The 13,486-nt window shown below is 41.4% G+C and overlaps 1 non-coding gene across 1 annotated transcript; it reads left to right on the forward strand.

Moving 5' to 3' along the window:
* Positions 1-12,137: 12,137 nt before the first annotated feature.
* Positions 12,138-12,212, forward strand: Trnas-cga (transfer RNA serine (anticodon CGA)). Its single transcript has one exon. It is a non-coding gene; the product is annotated as a tRNA-Ser (tRNA).
* Positions 12,213-13,486: the final 1,274 nt, after the last annotated feature.

Consider the following 13,486-nt stretch of genomic DNA (forward strand, 5'->3'; position numbering starts at 1 on the left):
CTGACATCTAATTTAAAGGATGATGTGGTTGTGATAGATCTTGAATGCACTGTAGCCTTGAAACAACATACTAGCAGATGCTGGCGCCTATGAAACAGTGTAGTGCCTTAACACACAAGTCAATATAAGGCCATCACAGGAAATGCACTCCTCTTTGTGGGAGGAATGCATCAGGCTCCAGCATCTACAGGATACAGTTTACAGTGCACAGCAACCTCTTTGACATAATATTTTTTGTGGATGCACAGTAGCCTTTGCCAGGAGGTCTTAGCTTTTACTTTATTTTTATGAGGTTAACATTGAGATACCATATCTCACCACCATTAACTATATTAGATTTGGAGGCTCATTATTGTTCACAAGACAACTGATCATGTTCATCCAACAATCCAGATACAGATCAGAGCTTGTAGTACCTGCACACCCACATTTTGAACCCTTGCAAACGTCCGATAAAGTTGAAACGTCACAGTTCCTCATCTTTGGCCAACATTAGTTACAGTGACGAGGTCCATCATGGATTAAACCATTTAAACAGTCATCAAAGCCTTTAAGTATACCTGAATGTGGAGAATCGTTCACACCTCAAAATAACCCTTCTTTAAACGAGAAAAGCTTTATTTACATAATCTTCGATGGCATTCTCACCATACATCGCGCACATATATTTACATACCTTCACTTCTCTATTAAACTCAGAAGCTAACAATATGTCTCAAATGCTAGACATTATCCTCTTGATACTTGCATTTTCAAATGACCATAACAACACTCATTTTCAAATATCCAAAACTCTATACATCATGTCAACAATACTAGAATGACAAACAAAAAATTGCAGTTGATTACTACACTCTTGGCATCTGTGTGCCAACATGCCAAATAGAAATGCTACAAACTCATACCACAATAATAAATAATTTTATGCTTACCAACATTTGTTTACATCAGTGCTGAGTACATCGCTTTAGCATACCAATAAAACATAGTGATTCTAATAAATACAGCATTTTTTCAAATTCGTAAGAAAATTTTAGAAATATATAGGTATATGTTGTGTAACTTTTTAGAACGTCGTAATTGACACAAGATAAAGTTATAACATCCATTTACTATTATTACTATTTTAGCTTTTCACTTAGCACTACAAAGGTGTGTAGACTATGGATATGTGAGCACATAAGTTAGGCAAATGCTGTGTCTGTGAGTCATCTCTGCTTACTCTCAGGAAAGTGATTCTTTTATGTCTTCTTAGTGGAGGCAGTTTCTCTTGCGTTGCTCAACTGCCAACGGTTTGCAGTTCTACCTGTGCACTCATGAACAGTGTCTGATTTGTTGGAGACAGGTAAAGTTTTTGAACAGAATGTGTTCTCTGCTAGACAGATACCCACGAACTCTTTTCACCAAAGAGTTTATTTTATAGGTTTTGCTTCTACTAGTGTGATAGTGAAATCACTGTTCTTCCATTAGACAGATACCTCTACCAAACAGATGGAATGTAGTAGAGAAGCTAGGAAAAAGAGTGGTCTTGAAAGCCTGATTTTACACTTACAGTGTAAGGCAGTGACTACAAGACATCCAGCAGAACAGCTCAGGTGGAAGACGACACTTGCTCCAGATACTGCTGCAGGCTGTAGTGTTGCCAATTCAAGCATATAACTGGCGTGAGGGTCCTGAAGGTGGTAAAGTTTATCGTTACTGTAACTGAATGACATGCTTTGTTACTACACTATGCAGATTTTGTGTCAAAGATCTACATCAGTTGGTTCTGCTAAGAAATGCACGCATCAGTGGAGTAGCAGTTTGTCACCAATAAATGCACTAGGTTCCTTTTAAACTGCAGGTTCGAATCCTGCCTCAGGCATGGATGTGTGTGATGTCCTTAGGTTAGTTAGGTTTAAGTAGTTCTAATTTCTAGGGGACTGATGACCTCAGAAGTTAAGTCCCATAGTGCTCAGAGCCATTTGAACCATTTTGCATCACAATACGACCGCCTTAGCACACAGTTAGCTAGACGTCAGTGATGTGCCTTTATTTCTGCGTTAGTGACTACTAGAACACTGAGTATGTTCACATCACTCACAGTGTCAAAGATGAGAGCAGCTGTAATTTACATGTCACAGTCGAAAAAAAAAATTTTTTTTTAATTCATTGTTACATGTTATGTACGAATTTTTAAAATGTTTCATAAAAAATGTACTGAATTTAGCTGGATACTTATCAATCACAGTAAGTCGACGATAAGACTTGCCAATTTTCCGTAAAGTTGCCGAATATCAACTACTCCAGCAGCAGGAAGAAATTCTTGGATAGCTCTCGACGTTTCACGCTCATCCTGCTAGCCACAGCCTGCTTTGGCTCGGTGATCCTGCACTATCAGACGCCATCATAAGGGCGACGACTCATTCAGCACACCTACAGAATAAACAAGTGAGTTGTGCCCCGATTATGACGTAATCAAACATTTGAAAAAGCAAAATGAAGAGAATAAGTGCACTATGGGTTTTAACTGTAGGTAGCAAATGTCGACTGCAATGAGGAAACGCTCGGGACCCAACAAAAGACCTTGGGGCCTGATGCATTCCTTTCACAAAGAGAAGTACGTTTCCACTGGTCATATGTGGTATACTCGTAGCTTCGACAACTTTGGAGACGCCACAACAAGGAAGAATATAAATTTTATTGCTGCTCATTTTACTAGCAATAAATTTAAATTATCCTCTTAGGTTCCTGCCTAACCACACACTAGAAATCGCCACATATTCGGAAATAAACAACCAAGTATTTATTTAATCCTTTGTTTTCTAATCAGACGGAAATTTAAACAGCATCTCAGTTGCATATTATACCAGTATTACTTTCATTAGAAAGTTTTGGAATGTGGTAAAAACGCTAAGACAAAAAAAAAGTTGGTATGGAATATAGCAGGACACAAACCAACCTCCTTCGATTCTGTAATTCACATCTTTATCCACAACACTATGGCGATGACATGCGTTTTTCGTCTTTTGTGTCGGTTATCATAGTATCTCTTGAAGGTTTATATCACTTATATGCCATTAACTGACATCTAATTTAAAGGATGATGTGGTTGTGATAGATCTTGAATGCACTGTAGCCTTGAAACAACATACTAGCAGATGCTGGCGCCTATGAAACAGTGTAGTGCCTTAACACACAAGTCAATATAAGGCCATCACAGGAAATGCACTCCTCTTTGTGGGAGGAATGCATCAGGCTCCAGCATCTACAGGATACAGTTTACAGTGCACAGCAACCTCTTTGACATAATATTTTTTGTGGATGCACAGTAGCCTTTGCCAGGAGGTCTTAGCTTTTACTTTATTTTTATGAGGTTAACATTGAGATACCATATCTCACCACCATTAACTATATTAGATTTGGAGGCTCATTATTGTTCACAAGACAACTGATCATGTTCATCCAACAATCCAGATACAGATCAGAGCTTGTAGTACCTGCACACCCACATTTTGAACCCTTGCAAACGTCCGATAAAGTTGAAACGTCACAGTTCCTCATCTTTGGCCAACATTAGTTACAGTGACGAGGTCCATCATGGATTAAACCATTTAAACAGTCATCAAAGCCTTTAAGTATACCTGAATGTGGAGAATCGTTCACACCTCAAAATAACCCTTCTTTAAACGAGAAAAGCTTTATTTACATAATCTTCGATGGCATTCTCACCATACATCGCGCACATATATTTACATACCTTCACTTCTCTATTAAACTCAGAAGCTAACAATATGTCTCAAATGCTAGACATTATCCTCTTGATACTTGCATTTTCAAATGACCATAACAACACTCATTTTCAAATATCCAAAACTCTATACATCATGTCAACAATACTAGAATGACAAACAAAAAATTGCAGTTGATTACTACACTCTTGGCATCTGTGTGCCAACATGCCAAATAGAAATGCTACAAACTCATACCACAATAATAAATAATTTTATGCTTACCAACATTTGTTTACATCAGTGCTGAGTACATCGCTTTAGCATACCAATAAAACATAGTGATTCTAATAAATACAGCATTTTTTCAAATTCGTAAGAAAATTTTAGAAATATATAGGTATATGTTGTGTAACTTTTTAGAACGTCGTAATTGACACAAGATAAAGTTATAACATCCATTTACTATTATTACTATTTTAGCTTTTCACTTAGCACTACAAAGGTGTGTAGACTATGGATATGTGAGCACATAAGTTAGGCAAATGCTGTGTCTGTGAGTCATCTCTGCTTACTCTCAGGAAAGTGATTCTTTTATGTCTTCTTAGTGGAGGCAGTTTCTCTTGCGTTGCTCAACTGCCAACGGTTTGCAGTTCTACCTGTGCACTCATGAACAGTGTCTGATTTGTTGGAGACAGGTAAAGTTTTTGAACAGAATGTGTTCTCTGCTAGACAGATACCCACGAACTCTTTTCACCAAAGAGTTTATTTTATAGGTTTTGCTTCTACTAGTGTGATAGTGAAATCACTGTTCTTCCATTAGACAGATACCTCTACCAAACAGATGGAATGTAGTAGAGAAGCTAGGAAAAAGAGTGGTCTTGAAAGCCTGATTTTACACTTACAGTGTAAGGCAGTGACTACAAGACATCCAGCAGAACAGCTCAGGTGGAAGACGACACTTGCTCCAGATACTGCTGCAGGCTGTAGTGTTGCCAATTCAAGCATATAACTGGCGTGAGGGTCCTGAAGGTGGTAAAGTTTATCGTTACTGTAACTGAATGACATGCTTTGTTACTACACTATGCAGATTTTGTGTCAAAGATCTACATCAGTTGGTTCTGCTAAGAAATGCACGCATCAGTGGAGTAGCAGTTTGTCACCAATAAATGCACTAGGTTCGTTTTAAACTGTATTTTGATGGACTAAACAGCGGTGTCATCAGTTCGTCCCTCAAGAGGTGCATCATCTGGAGTTAGTGACATGAGCTAGAAATTTGATCGAATTCTAAAAGTATGTAGGAGCGGTAGAATAGAAGCTCTGTAAGCAATACTGATGCCAGAGCTCAGAAATAATTTGAAGAGGCGTAAAGGTATATAGGCTGGATCAGTATGTACAGGGCTATTACAAATGATTGAAGCGATTTCATAAATTCACTGTAGCTCCATTCATTGACATATGGTCACGACACACTACAGACACGTAGAAAAACTCATAAAGTTTTGTTCGGCTGAAGCCGCATTTCAGGTTTCTGCCGCCAGAGCTCTCGAGAGCGCATTGAGACAAAATGGCGACAGGAGCCGAGAAAGCGTATGTCGTGCTTGAAATGCACTCACATCAGTCAGTCATAACAGTGCAACGACACTTCAGGACGAAGTTCAACAAAGATCCACCAACTGCTAAGAATAATCTTCACAAGGATTTAAAGTCACTTAGTCTTGTACAAAAAGGTGTGCATTATTCAGGAACACACATTTTCAATAACTTGCCAGCAGCCATAAAAATCTTAACAACCAATGAAATTCAGTTTAAGAGAAGCCTAAAGGATTTATTGGTGGCCAACTCCTTCTACTCCATTGATGAATTTCTTAGTAAAACCAACTGATTTGTATATAAGTACAACATAACTTCTGCACAATTTCAGTGCAGTAATGTGTTCATTGAAAATTTGTGTGTGTGTGTGTGTGTGTTAGTATAATCTAACTTCTGCACCATTTCAGTGCAGTAATGTGTTCATTGTAAATAAGTATTACAGTAGTTGTATTACTTTATAAATAAATAAAAAACTTTTTTATTTTAAATTCAGTGCATTAGTATTTGTAAAATTACTCTTAGTGTTCATTAAAAAATGACGATCATTCCACTTGGGACCTGTGGAATGGTACATTAGCTTATTTGTTTTAATTGTAAATATTTGTCATGTATTGTTGTTTTTCTGACATGTTCCACATCCTGGAGGACCTCCTCACTACGGATCAATTGGAATGAAAGTAAATCTAATCTAATCTAATCTAATCTAACTCCATTCGGCGATGGTATGCGCAGTTTAAAGCTTCTGGATGCCTCTGTAAGGGGAAATCAACGGGTCGGCCTGCAGTGAGCGAAGAAACGGTTGAACGCGTGCGGGCAAGTTTCACGCGTAGCCCGCGGAAGTCGACGAATAAAGCAAGCAGGGAGCTAAACGTACCACAGCCGACGGTTTGAAAAATCTTACGGAAAAGGCTAAAGCAGAAGCCTTACCGTTTACAATTGCTACAAGCCCTGACACCCGATGACAAAGTCAAACGCTTTGAATTTTCGGCGCGGTTGCAACAGCTCATGGAAGAGGATGCGTTCAGTGCGAAACTTGTTTTCAGTGATGAAGCAACATTTTTTCTTAATGTTGAAGTGAACAGACACAATGTGCGAATCTGGGCGGTAGAGAAGTTAACGTGTTTTGTTCAATCTCACGGTTTAAAGTTTACGGCCCCTTTTTCTTATGCGAAAAAAACGTTACAGGACACGTGTATCTGGACATGCTGGAAAATTGGCTCATGCCACAACTGGAGACCAACAGCGCCAACTTCATCTTTCAACAGGATGGTGCTCCACCGCACTTCCATCATGATGTTCGGCATTTCTTAAACAGGAGATTGGAAAACCGATGGATCGGTCGTGGTGGAGATCATGATCAGCAATTCATGTCATGGCCTCCACGCTCTCCCAACTTAACCCCATGCGATTTCTTTCTGTGGGGTTATGTGAAAGATTCAGTGTTTAAACCTCCTCTACCAAGAAACGTGGCAGAACTGCGAGCTCGCGTCAACTATGCTTTCGAACTCATTGATGGGGACATGCTGCGCCGAGTGTGGGAGGAACTTGATTATCGGCTTGATGTCTGCCGAATCACTAAAGGGGCACATATCGAACATTTTTGAATGCCTAAAAAAACTTTTTGAGTTTTTGTATTTGTGTGCAAAGCATTGTGAAAATATCTCAAATAATAAAGTTATTGTAGAGCTGTGAAATCGCTTCAATCATTTGTAATAACCCTGTAGATAAGAGAGCAGATGAGGGATCCACTCCACTCCTAGCACTTATCTGTGGCGAGGAAAATGTCACCCAGATCTGAAACCCCCCCTCCCCGCCAACCGGATTAAGAGCTGAGACAGTTATGGTGGAAAGAAGACCTTTTAGCCAGGTGATTTGCAGTAGTAAAAGCGAGTAGGCTTTATTATTGTCAGTTAGACTGACAATAATAAAGTAAGGTGAGAGAAATAATCAAGTCAGTTGGTATGTGGGATCAGTGCAGTAAGGCCTGGGGATCTGAATTCGATGAGGGCATCCCTCCCACAGCCATCCTACCCCTCATCCACTACAGTCAGATTGTTAACGATGATAACAACACCCACTATTCAGAGAGAGCATTAGGGAACGATTGACAAACACGGGGGAAAGAAATGCAATAGAAGAAGAATGGGTAGCTTTGAGAAATGAAATAGTGAAGGCAACAGAGGATCAAGTAGGTATAAAGATGAGGGCTAGTAGAAATCCGTGGGTAAGAGAAGAGATACTGAATTTGACGAAAAGAGAAAATATAAAAATGCAGTGAACGAAGTAGGCGAAAAGGAATACAAATGTCTCAAAAATGAGATGGACAGGAAGTGCAAAATGGCTAAGCAAGAATGGCTAGAGGACAAATGTAAGGATGTAGAGGCATATATCACTAGGGGTCAGATATATACAGCCTATAGATAATTTAAAGAGACTTTTGCAGAAAAGAGAACTACCTGTATGAATATCAAGAGCTCAGATGGAAAACCAGTCCTACGCAAAGAAGGGAAAGCAGAAAGGTAGAAGGGGTATATTGAGGATCTATACAAGGGCAACGTACTTAAGGGCAATATTATGGAAATATAAGAGGACGTGTGTGAAGATGAAATGGGAGATGTGATACTGCGTGAAGAATTTCACAGAGCACTGAAAGACCTAAGTCAAAAAAAAAGGCCCCAGGAGTAGGCAACATTCCATTAGAACTGCTGATAGCCTTAGGAGAGACAGCCATGACGAAGCTACCATCTGGTGAGCAAGATGTATAAGACAGTCGAAATATCCTCAGACCTTAAGAATAATATAATTCCAATCCCAAAGAAAGTAGGTATCGACAGGTGTGAAAATTATCGAACTATCAGTTTAACAAGTCATGGCTGCAAAATACTGACATGAATTCTTTACAGACGAATGGAAAAATTGGTAGAAGCTGACCTGGGGTACGATCAGTTTGGATTCCGTAGAAATGTTGCAACACATGAGGCAATACTGACCCTATGACTTATGTTAGAAGTTAGATTACGGAAAGGCAAACTTACATTTCTAGCATTTGTAGAGTTAGAGAAAGCTCTTGACAATGTTGACTGGAATACTGTCTTCCAAATTATGAAGGCAGCAGGGGCTTAATACAGGGAGCGAAAGGCCATTTACAATTTGTACAGAAACCAGACTGCAGTTATAATAGTTTAGGATCATGAAAGGGAAGCAGTGGTTGAGAATGGAGTAAGACAGGGTTGTAGTCTATCTCTGATGTCATTCAATCTGTATATTGAGCAAGAAGAAAAGGAAACAAAAGGAAAAATTTGGAGTAGGAATTAAAATCAATGGAGAGAATTGACAGTTTCTTGATAGGAGAATAATGGAATTTATTCGAATTAAATCAGATGATGCTGAGGGAATTACATTAGGAAATGAGACACTTAAAGTAGTAGATGAATTTTGCTATTTGAGGAGTATAGTAACTGATGATGGTCGAATAGCGAGGATATAATATGTAGACTGGCAATGGCAAGGAAAGCAGTCCTGAAGAAGAGAAATTTGTTAACGACGAGTATAGATGTAACTGTCGGGAAGTCTTTCCTGAATGCATTTGTATGAAGTGAAGCCATGTATGGAAGTGAAACATGGGCGATAAATAGTTTAGACAGGAAGAGAATAGAAAGTTTCGAAATGTGGTGCTACAGAAGAATGCTGAAGATGAGATGGGTAGATCACATAACTAATGAGGAGGTACTGAATAGAATTGCGGAGATGAGAACTTTGTGGCCCAACCTGACTAAAAGAAGGGTTCAGTTGGTATGACACGTTCTGAGGCATGAATGGATCACAAATTTAGTATTGGACAGAAAGCGTGGAGGGTAAACATCGTAGAGGGAGATCAAGAGATGAATACACTAAGTAGATTCAGAAGGATGTATGTTGCGGTAGTTACTCGGAGACGAAGAAGCTTGCACAGGATAGGGTAGCATCGAGAGCTGCATCAAACCAATATCTGGACTGAAGACGACAACAGCAACAACAACAACAACGACTTGCCTTCATCAGAGTGCTACCTCTGAAACGAAAAATAGGGTGTGGCAGAGAACAGGCTGGCCACATTTAAATGCAATTAACACAGTGTAAAAGAGGGATGACAGAGTCAAGGGAGCCCCAGACCCAGCAGATGGTGGCAGATGTCCCAGCATCAACCATCCTGCACCTGCTCCAAAGGTAGTTTAAAACACTGATCTATAGCTTACCCCAGGGTAGAGGCCTGGCTATGATGGAGCATGACAAGAGGGTTAAGATGGGATAGCAGCCAGTGAAGGTGCACAGAGACTTGACTGTCGAAACTAACACTTTATTTTACTTAAACATTGTGCAGTGTAGTGGCCATGCCGCCCTTCCACAGGAAAAAACAATTCAGTGATCCACAAGGTGACGACCAGAGTCCAGAAAGCTCACTGCGACATGCACACCCAGCTTTGCTGATGCCTGTGCTCAGTGTGTGGCACATGATCCCCCTGAGTGAGTCGCACCACAAACATGTGGTGTCAGTGATGCACGAAGACTGTCAGGAATCTTGCTACAGCAACCAACACTGCGATGAATGATTGCATCCCAGTAACTGTTTGCATGTAACAAAGCGGTGTGTTCACTGAAATGGTGGAAGATAACGCCTTGGGTGGGGTATGAGCCACTGCCTCCTGTGTAGAAGTAGAGCTTAGGGTTGGAGTGATACTGTGACAGCCTACTGCTCCATGGCATCGTGTCTAGAAGGTGGACTTAGAGGAGATGTTACTGTGACGGAGACCTAAGCTTATGACTGCTACTTGTGGCTCCATATGTCGTCTTCTCCTCTGGCGAAGCCCACACATCCTGGTAGAACTGCTCCTGGGCTGTAAATGAAACCAAAATGACATCTATTTATACAAGAAAGTAGCACATCTGTTGTGTGATTGCGCCACTTCTAGTCATGTTCTTGGCGGCACTACTGGGACCTACTGGTGAAGAAATCCTGTTGCCTGTGCTGCAAGAACCACGCATTACTGCTGCAATGACTGGTTTCACCAAGGCAGGCTGGCCTATCTCGCAACTATTCAACAGCTTTGTTCCTATAACTACAATGTGAACACCCTGAGCTCGCCAGCTACCAGCAGCTACCGCAATACTCCGCACCACCTATTCCAACAAATTTGCCCATAAAATGGTTGCTGCACTACATATCTAAAAATAAAAACCAAATTTAGCAGGAAAAAGAATAACCACTTCAACATCCATACATCGTCCACCAATGTTAGAGACAAAGAATCTGGAAGACCATGCGTAGCACTGAGAACCAGGAGGGGGTTGCTTTCCACTAGGATTTGAGCTACTATCTGTGAGACTCAGTGTGCATAATGTATATGTGGCTTATTGGACAGGGCAGAACTACAGGTTTCTCTGGTATGGCCAATGTGAAGGTCACAAGGATGGTGGGTTGTTTCTGGGAGAAATGGGAGGAGGAGCGCCGTACACCAGTGGTCTCATTGATAATTTGGAGTTTATTACAGGGAGCAATAGCCCACCAGATGTCATTACATATCTGCATGAGAAGGCGTCGATTTGTGCACGTAAATCCTCATCTGGGATCGTAAAGTGAATGTTGGGCAAATAATAGCTTATCTAGCCAAACATCCTGGTAGAACTGCTCCTGGGCTGTAAATGAAACCAATATGACATCTATTTATACAAGATATCTTCATAACTCGGGATTCAGAGAAAGAAAAATGAATGGGAAATATGACTAAGGTCAGAAGGAAGATCATGAATAGCAGATACCTCAGAGTGACAAGAGTAACGTCAATCGACAGCCTGAAGATCGCGCGTTGAGATACTACAAAAAGATGGACAAGTGATGTCTCTTTAATAAAACAGACTGTGGGTGGACAAAAATAAGGAAGCTCCAAAAACACAACACATTAATTCAGTCCTGGTGTAGCAAAACCGTGGGCATTCAAAACAGCTTCCTGTTGTCTCAGAATAGATATATATAGGTCCTGTATAGTTTCCAAGGGAATCTTATGCTATTCTTCCTGCAAAATAGTGGCAAGTTCAGGCAAAGGTAATGATGGAGGTGAATAGCAATCACGCACACTTCTCTCCAAAGTAGACAATAATTCATCCTCATGCTCACGAAACAACTCTGGACTATGCAAGCTATGTGAACAGGGACCATGTCGTCTTGGGTCAGAGCATCACCATTGGAGAACAAACATTGTATCATGGGATGGATTTGAACAGCAGAAATGATCACAAAATGTTTGGCAGTAATGTGACCATGAAGAGTAACCATGGGGCCCAAGGAACAACCAGAATATGGCTGCCCAAAACACGACAGAACCCTGGCCATTTTCACACTTGGGGCATATTCGACCAGAAGTTGGAAACTGTATGAAAAAAACAACTCATCTGACCAAATAACTTTCTTCTGTTGCTCCGTAGTCCAGGCTTAATGGCTTTGGCACCATTTTTGCGTGTTATGAGCATTCGCATTACTGATGAGTGTGTGGCGACATTGACTGTCAGTATCAACGCCAGCCAACTTATCGACGGCAAAAACAGCAGACATGGTTTAAAATCCAGAATGAGATTTTCACTCTGCAGCGGAGTGTGCGCTGATATGAAACTTCCTAGCAGATTAAAACTTCCTAGCAGATTGGAAACATCCCCCAGGCTGTGGCTAAGCCATGTCTCCGCTATATCCTTTCTTTCAGGAGTGCTAGTTCTGCAAGGTTCGCAGGAGAGCTTCTGTAAAGTTTGGAAGGTAGGAGACGAGATACTAGCAGAAGTAAAGCTGTGAGTACCGGGCGTGAGTCGTGCTTTGGTAGCTCAGTTGGTAGAGCACTTGCCCGCGAAAGGCAAAGGTCCCGAGTTCGAGTCTCGGTCGGGCAAACAGTTTTAATCTGCTAGGAAGTTTCATGGTTTAAAATGGTTCAAATGGCTCTGATCACTATGGGACTTAATAGCTGAGGTCATCAGTCCCCTAGAACTTAGAACTACTTAAACCCAACTAACCTAAGGACATCACACACATCCATGCCCGAGGCAGGATTCGAACCTGCAACCGTAGCGGACGCGCGGTTCCAAACTTTAGCGCCTAGAATCGCTCGGCCACCCCGGCCAGCAGACATGGTTTATCTGTAGCTTAAGTTCATGATCTTTGATCACTAGTTCCTGTTTGTCTCTCTGACTTTCCGAATCGCGTAAGTTCAGTTTATGTTCATGGCAGTAAACTGTAGAATATTTCACCAAAGTGCCTGTGCATCATTCTACTCGATTCCAGTCGCCTGTTGTTGCCACATTGGTTATCGCAGACTACACTACATCTGCTGCATACTTAATGGACACGCAAACCACTGCCAGGACAATGGATACCAGCAACCAACAGGGAATTTTCAGACCTTTGATTGGGCTCGACAGTGTTCTTCATGGACTACACAGTATAATGAGCGAACAAGAACATGCCAAATAAAATGTGAGCATTGGTGACCTGCCCCATTCTCCCATGTGTGCACTCGAAATCCTCTCCCCATGTGGCACCAACCATCATCTCACACTGCAATGTAGCAGATCAACCCACCTCCCACAGAACACTGTCTGGACCCATCACGTGCAAGCCGCTTTACCATCCCACAGGATGCTAGTGTTCACATACAATGACAATTGTTCCGCCTCATCCCCCCCCCCCCCCCGCCACCCCACCGAGACTTGTGCTACTGTGTCGGGTTCTCAGGCAATGAATCCATTCCTACCTAGTGGGAAGGACTCCATTAAAAGCTGGATTTCTCGTTCTGCTTGCTCCCTATCCATCACAACCGGCCAGGGCCAACAATTTGAATCCACCCTCTTCAATGAGCTGTGTAAACTCGCAGTGTGCAATGGTTTCATACAATGGCTTACCACCCTCGGAGCAACAGGTTAGTGGAAAGTTGGTACCGGACTTTGAAGGCCTCCTTAATGTGTCACGACACACAATGGACAGATGCTCTACCATGGGTTCTGCTTGGCATCCAGAAAGCATACAGAGAAGACCTCAAGTCTTCACTTGCAGAGGTGATGCTCAGCAAATGCCTTCCCCTCCTAGCAGACATCCTCTTACCATCCTCACCACATACAATCGCAGAGCTACTCACATTAGTAGAGAATGTCTGACGCCACACCAACAC

The sequence above is a fragment of the Schistocerca nitens genome, chromosome 3 (assembly GCF_023898315.1).
Source record: "Schistocerca nitens isolate TAMUIC-IGC-003100 chromosome 3, iqSchNite1.1, whole genome shotgun sequence".
NCBI lineage: Eukaryota > Metazoa > Arthropoda > Insecta > Orthoptera > Acrididae > Schistocerca > Schistocerca nitens.